Source organism: Hyla sarda, chromosome 12, assembly GCF_029499605.1.
Source record: "Hyla sarda isolate aHylSar1 chromosome 12, aHylSar1.hap1, whole genome shotgun sequence".
Lineage (NCBI taxonomy): Eukaryota > Metazoa > Chordata > Amphibia > Anura > Hylidae > Hyla > Hyla sarda.
Genome location: NC_079200.1, coordinates 52,287,229 through 52,294,116, shown reverse-complemented (window position 1 = coordinate 52,294,116; position 6,888 = coordinate 52,287,229). Strand labels below are relative to the sequence as shown.

The following is a 6,888-nucleotide window of genomic DNA, read 5'->3' as shown; positions in this document are numbered from 1 at the left end:
AGGAAAATTATGTTTGTAAAGGGCAGAGTATTTAGAGGTAATGCGTACACCTAAATAGGTAATAGCGTTATCCTGCCATCTATACGGATAATTTAGTTTAAGAAGAGAAAGTTGGGTGTCAGGTATGTTAATGGGTAAGGCTTCTGTTTTACCTTCATTTATCTTATATCCTGACATACGGCTATAAGTGTGGATAATGGAGTGGAGGGAAGGTAGTGAGGTCAGGGGAGTAGAGATGGTTAGCAATACGTCATCAGCAAATAGCGCTATCTTATAATCTCTATGTTTTACCACTATCCCCTTAACATCAGGATTTGCGCGGACAAGGGCCGCTAATGGTTCTATACATAGCACAAATAATAATGGGGACAGAGGACATCCCTGTCTTGTCCCATTATGAATTTTTATTTTTTGAGATGTGGCGTGAGGGAGTCTAACTCGTGCCGTTGGGGATGAGTATAGGTGTGAGATCGCTGTCATAAACGGTCCCGAGACTCCAAAAGCTCGCAAGGTAGATTCCATAAAAGGCCAACTTAAAGGGGTAGTCCAGTGGTGAAAAACGTATCCCCTATCCTAAGGATAGGGGATAAGTTTGAGATCGCGGGGGGTCCGACCGCTGGGGCCCCCTGCGATCTCTCTGTACGGGGCCCCGGCTCTCCGCCGAGATAGCGGGTGTCGACCCCCGCACGAGGCGGCGGCCGACACGCCCCCTCAATACATCTCTATGGCAGAGCCGGAGATTGCCGAAGGCAGCGCTCCGGCTCTGCCATAGAGTTGTATTGAGGGGGCATGTCGGCCGCCGCCTCGTGCGGAGGTCGACACGCCCCCTTCCCGCGGGCTGTAAGGGCCCCGTACAGGAGATCGCAGGGTGCCCCAGCGGTCGGACCCCCTGCGATCTGCAACTTATCCCCTATCCTTAGGATAGGGGATAAGTTGCTCACCACTGAATCACCACTGGACTACTCCTTTAAGCGATCAAACGCTTTTTCCGCGTCTAAACTTAACACAAGTCCAGAGGACTTAGTCCTATTTATTACCTCAATGAGATCGACCGTGCGTCTAGCGTTATCTCCAGCTTGTCTATTTAAGGTGAAACCTACTTGGTCTTTGTCTATTAATTTCAGAAGAATTAAGCTAAGTCTGTTGGCCAGTATTTTTGTAAATAACTTCAAGTCCGAATTCAATAGTGAAATTGGTCCATAACTAGCACATTCCAAAGGATCCTTACCGGATTTCGGAATGACTGTGATGTAAGATTCTAACATATTTGACGGAATGGGAGTTTCACCTAAGAAGGAGTTGAAAAGGGAGATCATATGTGGAAGTAAGATTTCAGAAAAAGTTTTATAATGAGAGTATGGAAGGACATCTGGGCCAGGAGACTTGCAATTTGGTAGTTCTTTAATAGTATCTATTATTTCTTCCTGAGAAAATTCTCTGTTTAGATTGGTCAAATCTGATATAGTCATTTTAGGGAGCTTACAGGAATCAAGGTACTTTTTTTAATATAGAATCTCTTGTGGTGTGATCTGAGGGTAGTTGGGAAGGTAAATTGTATAAATTAGAATAATATTCCTGAAAAAAATTGGCAATTTGTGTTGGATCATAGTGCAATTGTCCCTGGGAATTTTTTATAGCAAAAGGATTTGATTGTGTCTTTTGTGAGTTTAGCTGTGCGGCCAATAGGGTATGAGGTTTATTCGCTTTACTGTAATATGTATGTCTAGTATAAGTTAGCATTTTCTCCACCTGGGCGATTTCACCGTCCTTCAACTGATTTCGTATGAGCACAATCTGTTTTAACCTTCTCAAGGAGGGGTATAAGAACATTCCATCCTCCAGTTTTTTTAGTTTCTTTTTTAGCTCATTCGTAAGAGACGCAGAATTCTTTTTCAGCCGAGAAGACAGCGAAATACAGTGTCCCCTTATGACCGCCTTATGTGCCTCCCATAGGGTATGACTGTTTGTAACACTACCCTCATTCCTTTCAAAGTAATCTTTAAGACACCCTCCAATGGAATCTCTATATTCTAATTTCTTTATTAACAATTCATTCAGTCTCCAATGGCAGGTTTTTCTAGGCGTTGTAGTTGATTTTAATTCCATTATCACTGGAGCATGGTCTGACCATGTTATAGGGAGTATTTTAACATTGTCAACTAATTTGAGGCCTAAAAGATTCCCAAAGAAGGTGTCTATTCTAGAGTGGGTGGAATGAGGATGTGAGAAGAATGTAAACTCTCTGCTATTGGGATTACTTATCCTATAGAGGTCAAAAAAATTGTATTTTCTCACAAGTTTCCGGAAGGCAGTGGAAAGTCGTATTACTGCTGAGGAAGGTGTGTTATGTAGTACTGAATGTCTATCGGTTGTACTCGAGAATGGGATGTTAAAGTCCCCTCCAATTATCAATGTTGTTGGAAGTAACGTTTCCAGTTTGGAAAAGATATTATTCAGGAATGTTATCTGGGATGAATTGGGTGCGTACGTGTTACATATTGTGAGAGGGACTCCTGTCAGTGTACCCGAGACTATAACCCATCTCCCATTAGGATCTAACATTGTGTTTGAAAGCTGAAAAGGACATGTGCGGGATATCAACACAGCCACTCCACCCCTTTTTTTATCCTGTGTAGCAGAAAATACTGTGGGATAGTATCTAGATGCAAATTTAAAAGAACACGATTCATCATGATGCGTTTCTTGGATAAGGGCTATATCTATTTTTTTAGATTTTAGATCTTTTAAAAGAAGACGTCTTTTCACATCTGTAATTAAGCCCTTTACATTGAGTGTTAAAAAACGTATCATGGTGAATATGAATCAGGGGAATTCATAATAATGTTCAGTTTCCTACCCCTGATGATCATTGTTGCTAGAGGTAAAGTTCCAGAAAGGATCTCCCTAAGTAGACTGGAATCGTCAGGCCTTTCACTGAAACGATCTGATGGAGGAGGTCGGGTCGCACAGGCATGTTGTACTAGTAGAAAAGAAGAAAAGATTAATAGGGAAGAATACAAATCATAAATAGTAAACATATAGATGACTAACATTAGATACAATTCTGTAAATCCAAGGATTAAACCCTTTAGTCTTAAATTACTGGTAGAGGAAATTACCACCTTCAGCTGAAAAAGCTCAAGGGAACACATTACCACCTCAACTTATGGGGAACAGTGGGTGGGCAATCCAAAGCAAGACTTAGAACTGTCTACTTATCGTCTTCACCTCTCGTCACCCTCCACCCCTTATGTTAAACTTTCCCAACATCTGACCAAATAAACAGATAACCTGATTATGTAACTAAATTCTGCATGGTTAAGCCAGATATTGGGTATCAAAAATTAAGCGGTTATATACTAGAAAAACATTTGTAATTATATATTTTTTGGCCTTAAATACTTATTGTAATTCTAATAGTAACTCCTGTTTGACTAAAGAAACATTTTGGATAATCTATACCTTAATGGTAACTGTAAACAGGGAAACTACTCTTCTCCTGTCGAATACCCCTCATCTAAGCATATAATCTCAGCATACTTATGATCCAATAAAATGTCCTCTTAGAGCTCAAGTTGTAGGTTCATTTCTATAATGTCCACGAAAAAATATGGAACGCTTCACGAATTTGCGTGTCATCCTTGCGCAGGGGCCATGCTAATCTTCTCTGTATCGTTCCAATTTTAGTATATGTGCTGCCAAAGCAAGCACTTACAGATTTTATTAAGCTCTTTGTACTGTTTAAATGTTATCGCTGACCCATCAGATTTGTATTTTTTGAAGGCAATTTTTTTGTTGTTTATTGCTCTTTTAACATCATGTGTCAGCCATGTAGGATTTAGTTTTAATCGTTTATATTTGTTCCCCTTTCGTATATATTTAGATGTATAGTTATTTAGAGTTGATTTAAAGATGTCCCATTTACCTTCTGTGTAGGAAGTGAGTGTAGGCATGCGTTAATAGGGGATAAAATTTCTAGGGGCAGGGTACCCCTTTAAGAAATTAAAAAGTTAGTGTAGGCATGCCTTACAAGCAGGTAGAAAAAGAACAGTTGGGAGAAATTGCAGGATGCAAAGCAAAGTTTTGTTGGGACAGATTTTGGGTGTGTTCTCGCCCATTAAAAAATTTACTTTAGGGGGGCGTGTCTAGCCATGGTTGTATGAGGACGTGCTGCTGAGGAGCTCCTGCCTGCCGTTAGCTATTTTTGCCCTTCTTGTGCTGTGCCCATGGGGAATAGATCGAGGAACAAAAAGAAGAAGGTCTCTGGCATCCCCCCACCACTTCCCATGTCTCTGGACACTTACTTTACCCGGGCCCAGCCCTCCCGCACGGGGACCCCTCTGCCTGCTTTGATGCCCGGCGCCATCTTGGAACAGCGGAGCGGTACACGCACGGCCCCTCCGGCAGCCACGGCTCTGATACAAGGCCGCACTGAAGAGGAGTGCGCCCGCCCTCGGGATCATCACTGCTCCCCTCCGGAGCATTCCGGTGCTCCTCCGGCCATCCCTTCTGAAGCGCTGCGTCCTCCGGCTCCTGCCCCTGCTCTCCAGCCCTCCGGCTCTCCCAGGCAGCAAGATGGCGGCGCGCAGCAGGCCCACCTTCCTGACGTGGCTCCCGCTCTGCTTGTGTGCGGTCTAGAGCCTGGACCCTCACGGAGCCAGGTAAGAGGAACCCCTGAGAGACATCCAGCCATGGAGGTGCTTCCTGTCAGCGGTCCTCCCACATTGGACTTGCTCACAGGGGATACCCTGTTAACCCCCACGGTACCTCACCTACAGCCTCCACTAGGCCCATCCCCACCCTCCTGGAGGGGCACTACGGCTATGCTGCATCTGGATGTCCCTCTCCGGAGACCCGAGGGGGCTTCTCCCCCAGGGTCTACCCAAGTACCTCCTACAGCCACCATCTCTATTACCTGCTGGCCTGGTAGCTGGGTCACCTTCCCCCCCATGGGTGTCTGGCTCTTCCTGGGCTGCTGGCTCACATTCTGCCTCATCATCTCCTGCAGGGTCTGCACTAGCTGCCTCCCCTCCGGCCTCTGCACCTTCCAGCCAGGGGCCATCACCCTCGCCCCCTCCTGGCCCTCAACTGCCTCCCACACACCAGGAGGTAGCCTGCAGCTTGGATGCCACCCCACCACTTTTCCGCTCTTTATGCATTGTGATGTGGTAGTGCCTCCTGCCATTGCGGCCTCTGCTCCTATCACTCTGGCCGACCTACAGTCGTTGGTACAGTCTCTCCCAACTAAAGATGATATCTCTACACTGACCCGACAGGTGGTCCTCGAATGCAAGCAAGAATTTGCACAACTATGTTCAGAACTTTCCTCTCTGTCCGCCAGGGTGGAGACCGTGGAGGCGGCACAGGACTCTACTTTAACCTCCCTTCAGGCTTTTCAGGCTGTAGTGAGTGGCCACACTGACCAATTGTTCCATCTTCAGCAACACTTGGATGATATTGAAAATCGTAGCCGCAGGAACAACATCAGAATCCGTGGTTTGCGAGAGGTGGTGTCATCTGGGGAGCTGTGGGAGGCACTTCCTGCTATTTTCAATGACCTCCTAGACAGGCCTCCTGAGGCGCACATAGAGATGGACCGAGCACATAGAGCTCTGCGCCCACCGAGCTCTGACGACCGCAATCCAAGAGACGTAATCTGCCGGATACACTTTTATGCCCTGAAGGAGGACATTTTGCGACGTGCGAGAAGACGTCGACAGATCACCTACAAGGACGTCTCTGTCCAGTTGTACCCCGATCTCTCACGCCATACACTGGCCCAACGAGCTGCTCTTAAGCCCCTACTGCAGGTCCTGCGTGACAGGGACTTTCCGTACCGCTGGGGTTTTCCTTTCTCCCTCACAGTGCGCAATAGGGGGCGCGTGGTGTCCCTGCGCTCTCCGGAGGATCTTCCCAGCTTTCTCCAAGCCCTGGATTTACCTGAGGTGGTGCTTCCGGAATGGCCTATGTTGCATTCCCCTCCGTTCCAACGGCCAGTCCCGCCCCCTACTTCACCTCCGGCGAGAGCCCCTCGCTCTGGACTCCCTCCTAGAAACTCACGCGGACCCCGAGTGGCCCCTCAGTCTCGCCAGTCGCAGCTGCCCTCGGTGGCTCCTGCTTCTCGTAGGGCCTCGCAACTTACCACTTGATCTTTCCACTAGAAATGTGCTATTTAGCAGTTGATTGCTCATTTTTATTAATGTTATCTTCTGGTGCTACTGATAGTTGCCATTTGGGGATTTGGGATTATTGTATTAGAAACTGTAATGTCACGATTCTCTCCCCAGTGCCTCTAATTGTGCTTTTGTATGTTTTCCCCCCTTTTCATATGACTCATTTTCATTGTCCTCTAGCACTTTTGGGCTCTTTTCAGCTACTGTTACATATTCGGCAGTGTAGTGGGTTCTGTCTCTCTCGCTACCTGACTAACTTTACCCCCCTATAGGTATAGGGCTCCTGGGGACGATCTGGTCCTTGGGACTTCTTCCCTCCTTTACTACTTATTGTTCTTGTTAGTTTCCGCAGCAGTAGTCTCTTCTCTCTGTCTGTCTACTGCTTATTTCATTACCCCTCTTTTTTCTTTTCTTCTTTCTCTTCTCTCTTGTTTTGTTGGTCTGTCTTGTGTAGGTGTTTGCTGCTCTTGTTGTGTACTTGTTCTTCTTTTGTGTTGCTCCTTTTTGTTTTTCCCCCTTGTCTTATCCCTGTGTTTTGTTTCCCCCCCCCCCTTTTTTTTTTTATCTTACCCCCTATAATAGCACCTCATTCCTGTACTAACTCTGGTTTTTTGTTTTCTCTCGGTTTCTCTGAGTTTCTCATGGCAGATCTCAAGATTATTTCTTTTAATGCCAAAGGTCTCAACACCCCGGAAAAAAGGGCTCAGATCCTTCA

At 46.0% G+C, this 6,888-nt stretch overlaps 1 non-coding gene across 1 annotated transcript; it reads right to left on the bottom strand.

Moving 5' to 3' along the window:
* Nucleotides 1-3,604: 3,604 nt before the first annotated feature.
* Nucleotides 3,605-3,711, bottom strand: LOC130297137 (U6 spliceosomal RNA). The gene has a single exon (XR_008849417.1). It is a non-coding gene; the product is annotated as a U6 spliceosomal RNA (small nuclear RNA).
* Nucleotides 3,712-6,888: the final 3,177 nt, after the last annotated feature.